This window comes from Protopterus annectens, chromosome 6.part1, assembly GCF_019279795.1.
Source record: "Protopterus annectens isolate FY-2018-M chromosome 6.part1, PAN1.0, whole genome shotgun sequence".
Classification (NCBI taxonomy): domain Eukaryota; kingdom Metazoa; phylum Chordata; order Ceratodontiformes; family Protopteridae; genus Protopterus; species Protopterus annectens.
The window spans coordinates 421,870,852-421,885,743 of NC_056738.1; the positions used below are offsets into that span (position 1 = coordinate 421,870,852).

The following is a 14,892-nucleotide window of genomic DNA, read 5'->3' on the forward strand; positions in this document are numbered from 1 at the left end:
ATGTTTCTCTGTTCACCTGTGAGAGAGGGGAACTTTGAGCAGCCTTTCTGTCCTTGGAGGAGTGGTTTCAGCCCAGAAATTAGTATTTTATTGGCCATTTTGGGCTAATTTCTGTTGCTTACATTTACCTGCTATAAAACCCTCATTTGCGTGGTTTTGTGCGCCAGGCAGCGCCGGTTAGCTAGGGTATAACTATTCCCAGCTCCACAAAGTCTACTCTTCAATTTTTCCCTTAGAACTAGACAAACTTTCAACTTAAGCACTCAAACCATTCATTTCTCAGCCCGGCACTTGCTCAAAACTCATAGCAAACGCTAATAAACCTTAGCACTAAACCTCCCTATACTGTAGAGAAGGACAAGGCTCTCTATTCGACCTTAACAGCCAATCAGTTAAACAGTTCACTGTACCTATCCAGGCATGTCCAAATGCAGTATCAGGTGTACTCTCCAGTTCAACTGGTGAATCTGGGCATTTTGAGGCAATGTTACAACTGCCTCATGTACACAGACAACCCTTTCCTCCTTCCACCAAACACTAATACATGCGAGGGATGCAATTATACAGCCAAACTGGAGGCTAAGCTCTCCAAACCCAAGACTGGACCAGGCAATCAAGAGGAGAAACAAATTACTTGCATCACACCACCAGTCTCACATAGACCTGTGAAACCAGCACAGGCAAAAAACACACATAAATACATGAAAACATACTCGGAGGCTCTAAATAAAAATCTGCAAAAGCAACAGAGACCTCAAAAGCAGACCTCCACCCCCCCCAACACAAACCATGAAACACACACTTCACAAAACTAATGTGCAACACAATCACAGCCCTTAAGGCAAAATAACATACCCAACACACTAGTAATAGGTGACTCTATAGTCAGGCACACTGATGTCCCACTCACTAGGCTGAACAAGGAGAAGGTTAGTGTTAGCTGCCTGTCGGGTGCCAGGATCCGCCACATAACACAAGCACTCAGGTCACTCCAGAACAAGTACAAATACGACTCTGTCATTGTCCATGTTGGTGTGAATGACCTGAGCCGTACCTCCCCGGACTACATGAAGAGACATGGAGGAGCTCTCTGATCACATAGCCCAGGCCGGTATGACCCTGACCCTGAGTAGCATCCTGCCCTCACCAAGAATGATACCACTGTATAAAGAAAAAATTATCAATTTCAACATTTGGCTAAGCTTCTTGTGTCATTCAAAGGGGATCCAGTGTCTGTCAGCCTGGGATGACATGCTCGACAAGCCACGCTAATTCGCTAGAGACAGCTTGCACCTGTTAGCCTTATGCTTTCGAATACTGACCAAGGCTTTTGCCACCCCCCATAGTGCCTTTTTTAGGCAAGGCTCAAAAGACAAAAACCCACTGCCATAAATAGCACAAGTAACAAAAAACTGAGGGTAATGCTACTCAGTGCCAGAAGTCTAAACCTCAAAATCCACGCACTCGAGGCACTCCTCAGTATGGAGTAAACCGATATATGTGCAGTAACAGTTTAACTGGTTTAAGGCTCCAGAGAGCACCCCAGCATTACCAGGCTACAACTTGTACCATACATTTCGGCCACAAAACCCAGACCGAAATACAAAACGCGTATCTATATTCATCAAGGATACCCACACTTCTAGGTTAGTGGCACAGCACGATGCTTCAGAGATCATCCACGTGCAACTAACAGCGGACAAAGCTGCAATTCAAATTATAGCTTGCTACAGATGACCCACCATGTCCCAGGACCCCCATTCCGCATTTCTGGAAACATAAAGGTCCAACCAAATGCCCTGATATTGGGTGATTTCAATTACCCAAACATTAACGGGGAAACTACTGAAGTACTAACTCCCTTGCGCTACTTCTTCTAGAATTTATAAACTGAAACACCCTTGATCAACTGGTCAACACCCCCACCAGAGGTGACAACATATTGGACCTGGTCATCACCAACATTGGTGACTGGTGTTCTACACCAGAGGTCAACCCCTCGCTGGTTAGATCTGACCATAAACTATTTACTCTGGATATCCATATTCTGCCCCTACCCCCGATCAAAGAAACTACAGTGAAAAACTTTTCAAAAGCAAACTTCACGTTACTTAAGACCAAAGTGGAAAGTTTCAAAGCCCCCATGCTAAAGGATAACGCTGTCCAAGCTGCAAAACCCTTTACTAATGCACTCTACGGACACCTACAAGAATGCATGGATCTTGCTATCCCAAGCTAAACTAAGACTCACTCCTCCAAGAAAAGGAAACCAGTCTGGTGGACCCCTGCCATAAACAAGCTATACAATAGAAGGAGGAAACTAGTACTGAAAAGAGTAAAATCCCAAGAAGGAAAGACATCCCTGATCAGTATCGGCAAGAAACTACAATCCCTCATAAAATCATCCAAGGCTAGCTTCGAAAGAAAAATTGCCAAGGGCTCCAAAGATAACCACAAGGCATTCTTTAGCTATGTCAAGAATCTGTGGCAATTCTCAGATCTGCTCGGAGTTAGTGCAGAAAGGCACAAAATACACTGAAACAATCGATATCACCAACATCCTGGCAGACAGGTTCAGTGCAAACTTCACCCCCCTCTCACCTCCAAAATGGCCCATAACCATACCAGAAGAATGTAGTGCCCCTGAAATCACAGACACTCAGGTTAAAACAGCCTTCTCCAAAGCCAAAAACACAGCATCAATGGGACAGGACGGTATCCCAGGCTGCGTCCTACACGAGCTCAAAGATGAACTAACCCCTCACCTAAACACACTGTTCAAACTCAGCTTCTCCACAGGCTACGTGCCCTTAGACTGGCACACAGCAACAGTTATTCCGCTTCACAAAGGTGGAGCCACAACTGACCCCGGGAACTATCGCCGCCCTACAAGCCTGACTAGCTTAGTCTGCAAGGTTGTGGAGTGCATCATCATGGATCTCATTAACAGAGACATTGGGAACCTCCAAACACTGGACCCTACCCAGTTCAGCTTTAAAGGCAGATCATGCCTCCTAAACCTGGTGGACTTCTTTCAGACAGTTACCAAGGCTATAGATGAAGGAAAGGTGGTCCACACAACCTACCTAGACCTCTCAAAGGTCTTTGACACAATTCCCCATTCAGGTATTATAGACAAGTTCACCAGCCTGAACATAAACCCCTATATCACAAAATGGGATGCCAACTAGCTCATGGACAGAACCCACATGGTAAGAGTTGCGGGAGCTAGGTCTGACTTAAAACCGGTTACAAGTGGCGTTCCCCAGGGCTCAGTCCTAGGACCCCTCCTGTTTGGCGTATACTTCTCAGAGGTATAGGCAAGCACAGGAGGGCTGTGGCTGACCAAGTTCGCAGACGACTACAATTTAGGGGCTATAGCTGACTCTCCGCCTGATACAGACATCCTCCAAAAGGGTCTCACTGAGACAGATACCTGGTGTCAAAACCATGGCCTCAAGCTAAATGCCAAAAAGTGCATAGTCATCCCCTTTGGAAAATAACAAAGTACCCACAAACTACCACATAGGAGGTAGCCCCCTAAATACGGAAGACGTAATAAGGGATCTGGGGACCAAAGTGGATAGTAACCTCTCCTTTGATAATCACATTGCCAAAGTGGTTAGAAAATACATCTATGTGGCCCACCTAATCACACAAGGGTTTGAATCCAGATCAAAAGAGGTCATTGTGCCCCTCTACGCATCACTCATCAGACCCATCATAGAGTACAATGCCTCATTTGCAATGTACCATACAAGACACCTGCAGCAGCTGGAAAGACCACAGAAGTACCTCACCAAGAGGATCACTGGCCTCAAACAGATGCCCTATGCAGCTCGACTGACGAAACTCCAGCTGTACTCTGTTGCATACTGCCTACTCAGAGGTGATCTCTGCCTGACATACAAATCTTAACATCTTCAACTCTGCCACATCAAGCTCTGACTCCTGACTTTTTGTCAATGCCACTGTCTCCAACCCATATAACATAGCTGGTCATCAGAATTGATGGACATGCTCCACCTAAAGAAAACAATATCCCCTCGAGCCACACGCTGTAGGGATCTAAACCTCACTACAACAATAAATAGGATGTGCTGGAGGGATAGATTCCTGTCCCAGAGACTTCCCATGCTCTGGAACAAGATTCCAATCTACATTAGGCAGAGCTCCATGCTAACCCCCTTCAAGAGAAACCTTGACGAGTGGATGTGAAACAGAAAGTTTATCCCAGGGTTCACTTCAATGGCTCCGCAGGACAGAGGCACAGGGAACTAATCTAAGGGGGCGGCGAAAGCCAACACATTCTGGCTAGGCTTATAAATGCCTTCAGGCAGATAGCTTAGTACCTACCTATGAACCTATTGATGTCAAGTAGTACATTTATTGGCCACCAGTTTGTGGGTTTATGCATATTTTAACATATTTTTCAAATGGATTTAAGGTAAGTATTGTGGGACCAGATCTGTTGAGCCATACTCTTGTTAATGGCATTGTTGTTTTTGCAGAGTAGATTTGCTTTGAATATGCAGACGTATCCATTGAAATACATTAAGAGACTTTATTAAAACTTGTGTTCTGGCTCATGTCTTGGGTCATATTCTCATTGAACTTGCTTTAAGCCTGTTTTTCAGTATAAAAGTCTGAGAGTATATACATTTTGCTATTAAACACTAGACCACAATGGAAAATTCTGGTAGGGCATTAGAGCATAAGGGTGTCAGATGGCAAATACTGGTCATCCTTATTTAATATTTACCAGAAGTACACTTTCACATAGGATTGTAGGTGTGTACTAGGCTAATGGCCCTGGAGCCTTTACAAGCCTAGCCCATAGAAGTGCCCTGGCATCATGCCACCCGACGTTAGTTCCCAGTGCCTCTATCAAGTAATCATGTAATTGTTTTTACATAGGCAAGACAGACAGCGAATGGAAACGGAGGATTAGAGTATATTGTTATGATATAAAACTTAAAAATGTTAATTATGCTCTATTTAAACATTCTGTTGTATTCCAGGGTTTTAAAAAAAATGTGTTTTTTTATATTGGAAAAAGTTTAATTAAATACAAGGGTATGTGATTCGGAAAGTAGATTGAAGTATCATGAATTAATATGGCAGTTAAGATTAAATGCCATTAATTTTCCCGGTCTCAGTAACCATTTAGATTAAATGCCATGAATTTCCTGGTCTCAATAACCATTTTTCTATCTGTAGTGTACTAAAGTTCAGATCTCACAGTTCTATGGTAAACTCTCAGTTAACCGGAACTCAAGGAACCAGAACTCTCAAGCAACCAGAAAAAAATCGAAGAAATATAGTACAGTATGAACAATTCAGTTTTTCATCTGTTGCACTTTCTGCACCCCCCCCCCCACAGAAACATACCTTTTGTTTTTAGAGTTTTAAAAAGGAAGATACAAATATATTCCCTCTCTCTCCCCAACCTGAGAACAAGTCAAACCGCTAAAATGTCAACACTCATTCCATACTCAGTTTGCATCAGATTGCACATTCTCTCTCCAATCTCTCATACACAGTCTCTTCAGCTTTCATACATGCATTCACTCACTCTTTCTGTCTCTCATTTCTCACACACACTTTCTTCAGCTTTCTACATCTGTCCGTTCTCTCACACACGGTCGCTTCTGCTTTCATACATGCATTCACTCTGTGTCCCTCTATTCAATTCATTCAATTCCAATTCACTCAGCATGCCACTGAAAACTGTTCCGCATGCCACGCTTTCTAGAGGAAATATAAGTTTAAAATATTATCCCAGACAGGCTTTTAATTACTGTATTTCAATATTAAAATCAAATCAATATAGTGTTTGTGGTATGGTATAGTATAGGGTACAGTACGTGTCAAGTCTGTTTTTAATAGTAACTCTCAAGCAACCAGAAACCACACTTATCTGGCATCTACTAATCCCCATGGGTGCCAGTTAACTGAGAGTTTACTGTAACATTGTCTTATTTCAATTTTTAAGTTTGTAGCTTGTGGAGCTTTTTATATAGTGTCCTAAGGGGTTGTTGTTTTTTTTTTTTAATGTATGTACTTTTTAAGAAGCATGTTAAATTTGTGTTAACGTTTACATTTAAAAATACATCTTTTTCATATATATCTCGTTTATGTAATCTTCTTTCGGCTGCTCCCGTTAGGGGACGCCACAGCAGATCAACTGTTTCCATTTCTTCCTGTCCTCTGCATCTTGCTCTGTCACACCAACCACCTGCATGTCCTCTCTCACCATATCCATAAACCTTATCTTAGGCCTTCCTCTTTTCCTGTTACCTGGCAGCTTCATCCTTAGCATCTTTTTCCCAATATACTCTGCATCCCTCCTCAGCACATGTCCAAACCAACATAATCTTGCCTATCTGGTTTTGTCTCCAAACCTTCCAACCTGGGCTGGCCCTCTAATATACTTATTCCTAATCGTGTCCATCCTCGTCACACCCAGTGCAAATCTTAACATCTTCAACTCTGCCACATCAAGCTCTGACTCCTGCCTTTTTGTCAATGCCACTGTCTCCAACCCATATAACATAGCTGGTCTCACTACCCTCTTGTAGACCTTCCCTTTCACACTTACTGGTACTCGTCTGTCACAAATCACTCCTGACACTCTTCTCCACCCACTCCATCCTGCCTGTACTCTCTTCTTCACCTCTCTTCCACACTCACCATTACTCTGAACTGTTGATCCCAAGTACTTAAACTCATTCACCTTCGCCACCTCTGCTCCCTGCATCCTCACCATTCCTCTATCCTCCCTCTCATTCACACACACATATTCTGTCTTAGCCCTGCTGACCTTCATTCCTCTTCTCTCTAGAGCATATCTCCACCTCTCCAGGGTCTCCTCCACCTGTTCCTTACTCTCACTACAGATCTCAATGTCATCTGCAAACATCATAGTCCACGGGGACTCCTGTCTGATCTCGTCTGTCAACCTGTCCATCACCATCACAAATAAGAAAGGGCTCAGAGCTGATCCTTGATGTAATCCCACCTCCACCTTAAAACGCATCCGTCACTCCCACTGCAGACCTCGCCGCTGTCACACTACCCTCGTACATATCCTGTACCACTCTTACATACTTCTCTGACACTCCTGACTTCTTCATACAATACCACAACTCCGCTCTAGGCACCCTGTCATATGCTTTCTCTAAATCCACAAAGACACAATGCAACTCCTTCTGACCTTCTCTGTACTTCTCCATCAACACTCTCAGAGCAAACATCCTATCTGTAGTGCTATTTCCTGGCATGAAATCATACTGCTGATCACTAATCATCACCTCTAATAATATCTCGTTTAATATGCCTCATTAATTATTCATTTATTTATAGTTTGAGAGTGGTTATTTTGAGCATGCTTCCTGTTAGTATGTATTTCACTTTTGATTTGAGTGACTTTTTAAATCCGTGAATTCCATGTTTATACTGAACAAGTCTCTATACTGTTTAAAAGGAGATGAACGTGCTTAACTTTGTTCAGCATTTTCCTGTGACCATACAGTACGCATATTGGTTTACTATTTTTTTTAATTTACTGTATTTATGATGATTCTAGTAGTGTTGCACCTTTTTTAGTGACTTTTTTGACTTTTCTTAATGTTTATATTAACATATGCTTACATTTTTTATTTTTAACAGATTTTTATAGATCGAGACCCAACTGTGTTTGCACCTATTTTAAATTTTCTTCGTACCAAAGAACTTGATCATAGGTTTGTACTACTTTGAAGTGTTATCTTGTAGTCCTGCTGTTTATAATGTTTACATTGTGACATAATGGAAAGTGTGCTGTAAGTAAAGATAAAGCAGTACAAGACTTTGTATTTTTATGAGATGAAAAAATGCACAGACTATGAGAGGGATATTTTCAGAAGTGAAGACCACAGAACAAAAGGAATTTGTTTTCATCTTGCTATTTTTAATTGCAATTTGATGTTATCAATTTTCATTTTATCATCGACATATGGGTTTGGTTCCGAGCCTCGGAACTGACTCTGCTGTTACTACAGCTCATGAAAGCCAAAAACTCTCTAGCCTAACCCTTACCCACAGTGCTCCTCTCCTAGTTACCCCATATCTCATTTGTCACTTTTCATGACAGACACATTTGCCATTGCTACTTTCTACTTCTTTTGTCTTTATCTATTAATCATTAACCTACCCAATTCTTTTTAACACTTTTAAATGTGTCATCTTCTTCTCTTTCCATACACTTTGATGTATTCTAAACTGTCATCGTTGATAAGTTTTTCCTTCTCTTCATACAACTTCATGTATTCTTGGCTATCAATGTTGATTGGTTTTCTTCCTGCTTCTATGAAAAACTACTTATTTCTTCAGTGAGTGTTGTTGTTTCTGAAGCTTTTTATCTGTGTGTGTGTGTGTGTGTGTGTGTGTGTGTGTGTGTGTGTGTGTGTGTGTGTGTGTGTGTGTGTGTGTGGGTTGTATAACTGGCCTGTGTTCGCCAATTATTTCCAAACTTTAGAAATATTCTCAGTATGGCAGATAAACCTAAAGTTGCTGATTTCAAAAGGTGCCAGAAATGCGGGCGTAAAATTCCTGCGAAAGTTGTACATTCGCTATGTGTTTATTGCCTAGGCCCTGTTCACCTTCAAGACGACTGCTCTATATGCCACAGTTTCAGTCACAGGGCACTAGTAGAAAGACTTAATAAACTTATTTTGAAGGGTACACTTCCATCAGCCTTCAGAGAGGCCTTATCCTGTATTGACAAAGCCAAGACTGATGTGTATTCTTTCTTTCTTATCTTCGTCTTCCAAAGTTATCGAGGAACCAAAAGAAGAGAAGCCTTCCACTCCAGAAAAGGTGTATTCCACTGCATTGGGACTGCCCTCGAAAAAGGTTAAGTCTTTTGTTCCTTTAGAACTCTTGGAACCTTGGGACTCTTCTACTAAAACTTTGGTCCTGAAGGGGCCTACAGCACTGAGTTTATCCAGTCAGTCAAATTCGGCACCTAGCTTTTCTGTGCAGAAGCATTTAGATTTTTCAACACCAAAACTTTTAGCACAGACATCTCTTACATTATTGACTATTTTGATACTGAGTAAGCAAATTGATGAGCCATCCATTATGGATCTTCCGAGGACAGCTTATTCACCTTCTATCGCACCTTTTGCAGGAAGGCTGCTTTCGCCCTTTCTGGAAAGAACAAAATCTCCCTCCACCCCTTCTGTCCACTCCAACAAGAGCTTAACTGAAGGTGATGTGGAGAGGCTGATGAGTAAGATCTGGGCGAGAGGGTTGTCTGGTACCAGTTTGGCCCCAGCCCGCTTGGGGATGGGACTGGATTCTTCTCTTACCCCTCCAGGTTTTTCTCCTCTGACTTCATGTGAAGCATCAGAGTTTTCGGATCTGAGCCACTTGGTGCCGTTTGCAGTGGTTCTGGAGATATCCCGGTCTTCAGAACCAGTTCTTGCTTGGAGGTCTTCGGTCCTCTCAGATTCGAAGCCTCACTGTGCCAAGTCTGTCTTGCCAGCTCTGTGGTGGGGAGGGGGGTTGTGGGCATGAGTCAACACCTATTTTTTCGGAGCCATCTCTACTCCTTAGGGGTTTGGCACAAATCAGCTCTTCGTTCTCAGAAGCTGTCTCTTTGGAGCTGGGAGTGACCATGGTTCCAAGGCAGTCTTTCTCTGTTCTGGGCTCCCTTCCTTCTTCATGGGGGGGGGGGCATCTTTCAGGGCCATGGAGAGAGCCGTGACTGCTGCAGTCAGTCAGTCAGCCCCTGCCACTTTGGAGACAGTGTCCCTTTCCTCCTCATGCCCATATATTCAACCTGCTCTCCCACTGAGTCAGTGAGTGCAGAAACCGCAGGACTCTCAGATAACCGTTCTCTCCTCTTCTGATACCTCACAAGATCACCCCACTGAGGATGTCCCTAAGAAGAAAAAGTGCAAGAGGAAGCACTTGGATATCCCAGATGAATCTATCACTGAAGACACTGACTTCAATGAAGATGAGGGATCCCCAAGGTCACCCCCTGATGATGTCTCCTTTGGAGACATCCTGGAATATTGAAACAGAGGTATGACTAGAAGTCCCAAATTCCTTGAATTTCTTTGCACACTTCACCAGATTTCAGAGGGATCTGGTCAAGGAGTTATCGGATACCCTTGCAGGAACCATTTCTGTGGATGTCCAAGAGAAGTTGGCTTCTCAGTTGGCCACCCTAGAGTCTGTGTCCAATTCGTCCATGAGGCTCATCACTCATGCAGCCGAAGGAACCACTAGAGCAGCAGGTTCAGGCATTGCCATTAGGATACATGCCTGGATGCACCAATGTGACTTAGTGGAGCCATTTAAGTCTTCATTAATCAGTGTACCCTTTGATAGATCGTCCCTCTTTGGTCCAGAAGTTAGAGAAACTTTATCCAGGTGTGAGAAAAATGGAAAGGCCCCTTCTGCTGTGGGCTTATGTTTTTCCACTCCTCAATGACTATTCTCTAGAAATCAGAGAAGCAGTGGAAAACTGTGGATCAAAAAGTCCCAAGGGCATTTTCAGGACACGTGGAGATAGTTCCCTCCAGGGGCAGAGGGGGAAACTTCAATGGAAGATGCTTCCCACGCAGCAGAAGTGGCCCACAAAATCAGGGTTTCAGTGATTCTTTCTCTGGTAGATCCTACCAGCACTCCTGAAAGGAGGCCCGATTGTCTTCCTCTGGAGGCAGTTGGGGGACACTTATCCCTGCACATAATGCCTGGCTACAAGTAACATCAGATGCTTGGGTGTGTGGGATTATATCCAGAGACTGCAGAATTCCCATTTCTCTTCCTCTTCCCATATGCAAGAAAATCCCTGACGTGTTCTACCCAGTCAGAAGGAACAAGCAGTTCTAGAAATCCAATAACTACTAGAAGAAAGAGTCATCCAAGTAGTACCACCAGACGAGAATGTCTGGAATTTACTGAAGATTCTTCTTCATGCCAAAAAAAAAAAAAAACAGTGGACTGGAGTCTGACTTTGGATATAGGTGTACTGGACTAATCAGTTCACCAAACCAAATTCCGGATGGTCACAGTACAGTCCATTCTTCCATTTTTGGAAAAGGATGATTGGATGTGCTTAGTAGATCTTCAGGATGTGTATTACTATATAAAGATGGACAAAATATGCAGAAGATTTCTCCACTTCTTGTTGGGAGCCAGTCACTTTTAATTCAGAGTTCTGCCCTTTGATCTCACTACAGCCCCCAGGGTGTTTACCAAGTGTATGGCAGTAGGAACAGCTCACTTTAGACTGCAGGGGTTGCAAGTGTTTCTGTATCTAGACGATTGGCTCATTACAGCTGTGACCAGGCATCAATTAATAGAAGCAAGAGACCATGTACTTCACATTTCCTCTTATCTGAGAATAACTGTAAGTTATGAAAAATCAAAAATGACCCCAACTCACAATTTAGAGTTCATATGAGCCCTTCTAAATATTCAGATTTCTGTAGCTTCTCTTCCCCCTGCCAAGATTACAGAAAATCAGAGTTCAGGTACAGAGAAGCTAACAACAGAAAAGTGTCCACTTGTCTAGTCTTCCAAGCACTGGGCTCAATGGCTGCAGCTGTAACTCTAGCTCCTTTAGCAAGATACCACATGAGGATACTACAATGGTTGCTAGCATCTTAGTGGTCAGTGTTGCATCAACCCATGTCAGACCTGATTTTGATCAATCTTTGCAGAAAAGATTTACCTTGGTGGATGCATTCTGAAGATATTCTTTTTGGCTGTCTCATTGTCCCATCACAACACCAAGCTATAGTAACCACAGAGACCTCCCAGATGTAGTGGGGGCATTATCTGGGCAAGACTGTCTAAGGCACTTGGTCCCCCACAAAGGCCAACTTGCATGTCAATGTACTGGAGCTAAGAGCAGTGCTTTTAGCATTGCAAGCTTTTCAGACTGCTCTTCCTTCAGGAACAATTGTGATTCAAATGGACAGTATGTCAGTGGTTTGGTACATCAACAGACAGGGAGGAACCAAATCCTACCGTTTTTGTCGAGAAGCTCTCCGAGTGTGGCAGTGGGCGATCTCTTCCAACTGCTTTCTGATAGCAGTGCACATTATGAGGAATTCCATTGTGATAGTGGACAAACTTGTTGTTGTGTTTTTTGGCTTTTCCCGGTTAGGGGTCGCCACAGCAGAACTCCAGTCCGCTACTGATTGGCAGTAGATTTTTACGTGCCGAGTTGCCATCCCTGACGCACAACCTTCAATGAAGGTATGCCCATTCACGCATGTCTCCACACAGAAGACGCTCTAGCTGAGAATCGAACAGGACAACATCTTACTGTCAGGCAACAACGCTACCTCAGCACCACCACTAAGCAGGTATATTCTCCTGCCGCACAAGTGGTCTCTCAGTCCAAAAGTGACAGGGTTTTCCATCAATGGGGCCAGCCTTGCTGTGACCTATTTGCCTCTCCCGTAAACAACAAGTGCAGTAGCTACTTTGCTTGATCCCCTCCCTCCGGGGGAGTCACCGAGAGATGATGTTCTCCACATTTGGCCCTCCAGACTGCTTTGTCTTTCCCCCAATTTCTCTAATCCCGAAATTCCTACAGAAAGCAATCAGGTTGAAGAACAAAGTAATCCTCATTGCACCTTATTGACCTTGACAAATATAGTTCCCCTTTCTTTGGCGTTGTCTCAGATTCAACAGCTTTGGATTTGAGACCCAGCTGCAGACCTTCTATCTCCTCCAGAGGGATTGATAGATCCAAACATTGTGAACCTCGAGTTGACAGCTTGGTTTCTTCAGTTCCATTAATAGCCAGGCATCCCTCACTCTCCTCCCTGGTACATCATATACTCTTAGCCTCTCATAAGTCAGCTGCCCACGAACTCTACACCAGTAAATGGAGGGGGGTTTACCTTTTTGGCTTATGATAACAACATTAACCCTTTTTCAGCACCCATTGATAAAAGTTCTAGAATTTGTAGCTTCACTTTTTAAAGCAGGTGCTTCCCAGGCTACTAAAAAAATTTATTTAGCTGCTGTTTCTAATTTCCGTAATGGTTTTAAAGAATCCTCTTTGGCTTTTCATAAGCTTTGCAAGGCCTTCTTAAAAGGAATTCTCTTGCTAAACCCCCCTTACAAAGATCCTACTTCATCTTGGGATCTCAATTAGTGCCATTAAGTCATTATTCAACCTCCCTTTGAACCATCAGCTGAATGTGATCTGAATTTTTTTATCCTGGAAAACTATATTTTTAGTGGCAATAACTTCTGCCAGGAGGATTTCAGAAATACAAGCTTTGTCATGTAAACTTCCTTACCTGATTTTCCACAAAGATAGAGATTAACTGAGAACCAGTCCTTCCTTCTTGCCTAAGGTGGTGTCAGGAGACCAGTAGCAATCAGACTATTCATTTATCAGTATTTTTCCCCATTTGTACTAATAAAGGTGAATACTGCTTATATTTATTAGATGTTCACAGACAATTACATTTCTATCTACACAGAACTAAGAGTTTAAGAAAATCTGACCAACTATTTGTGTCATTTTCATTTACAAGACTTGGCCAACCAGTCAACAAAGTGATGCTGGACAGATGTCTCAAAGTATGTATGTATTTCTTTTATCTACAATAAAAAGAAAATTAAATTGCCTAGGCCAGTGGTTCTCAAACTTTTTCAATTCTCGGCTCCCTTGTTGAATCCAGGTTTTCCCAAGGCGCCCCCCCCCCCCCCCCCGTCAAATTCTAACAAGTATACTTTGCGAAATAGCTAATAATTTTTTTTAATTAAAAGGGTTAGTTAGAGTAAAGAAACCACTGAACAAGAAGAACCAAGTTTGAGCAGAGTCCATTCTTTTTTATTTTTGATAAATATTATTTTCATGAGCAAGGTAATACTAATGAACCTTCTCACAACAGCAACATAATGAGCGAAATGGAAAACTACAACAAACCAGCATGTCATTTTAAAGTGCGTTTACCAGGATTTTTAGACAAACTTTTCCATGAATTTAGCAATGTAAACACAGTTTTAGTTCTATACCCCCACAGACACACAAACTCTTTAACTGGCTGTTTAGTATTTTAGCTCCAACTTCTTACTCACTTTAATCTTGTCAGTCATTTCTTCTTGTGTTTCTTCTTGAGATCATCCACTAGCTGCCCCCTGCTAGATGGCAGCTTGCTTTCCATACTTGCTATGGTAGCCTGCTGGCTACTGCCTGCTGTCTTACTCCAGGCAGTGATGCCGGCACAGGCCACGACCCAGACAGCCATGATCACAAGCAACCCGAGTACAGCTGTCAGCAGCAGCACCCATGATTGATACTGCTTTGGCTCAATGCCCAGATTTAACCCAAATCTACTGTGTAGCAAGCCTAACATGGCAGTCATCAGATCCCGCAAGTGATCCACTGCCAGTTCGGCCTGCTGGGCCGCCATATCCTGCCAGTGCATTGCCATGTTCAGTGCCGCAAAAACTGGGGTGAGGATTAGGCACTGATCATTTTCCAGGCACTGAAACCAAGAACAGGGACAACAGTCCCCTGAAAAGGGAATGCCAAAAGATGTGGACTGTCACTGAGTAGGCTAACTACTACGGAGACATAGAGTACATTTGTACAACTAAAAACTGATAAGAATAGAGAAAAGCACAATGAGTTATTGCTACTAGTTTCACACAGACTGTACGAGAAAATGTAAACTGAACCGTAATCCTTGACGTTGTGGGGGAGCTAATACTTCTCTTAACTGCAACGTCATCACTAGCTAAACTAGACATTAGGGAGGAGCTTAGTGCGTTTGACAGCATGTTTAAATGATAGTGCTAGGCTTTTAATAGTCTGTAGACAGACTTCCTAGTACTTACCTATGAACATATGATCATTTATTT

At 42.9% G+C, this 14,892-nt stretch overlaps 1 protein-coding gene across 2 annotated transcripts in view; it reads left to right on the plus strand.

Moving 5' to 3' along the window:
• The first annotated feature begins 7,699 nt into the window (after positions 1–7,699).
• LOC122805610 (BTB/POZ domain-containing protein KCTD3-like) overlaps positions 7,700–14,892 on the plus strand; it is a 2,987,990-nt gene continuing 2,980,797 nt past the window's right edge. For both annotated transcript variants that reach the window (XM_044075857.1, XM_044075858.1), the window contains exon 1: positions 7,700–7,745. The gene's annotated coding sequence lies outside the window, so the exon portion shown is untranslated. The remainder of the gene's footprint in view (positions 7,746–14,892) is intronic.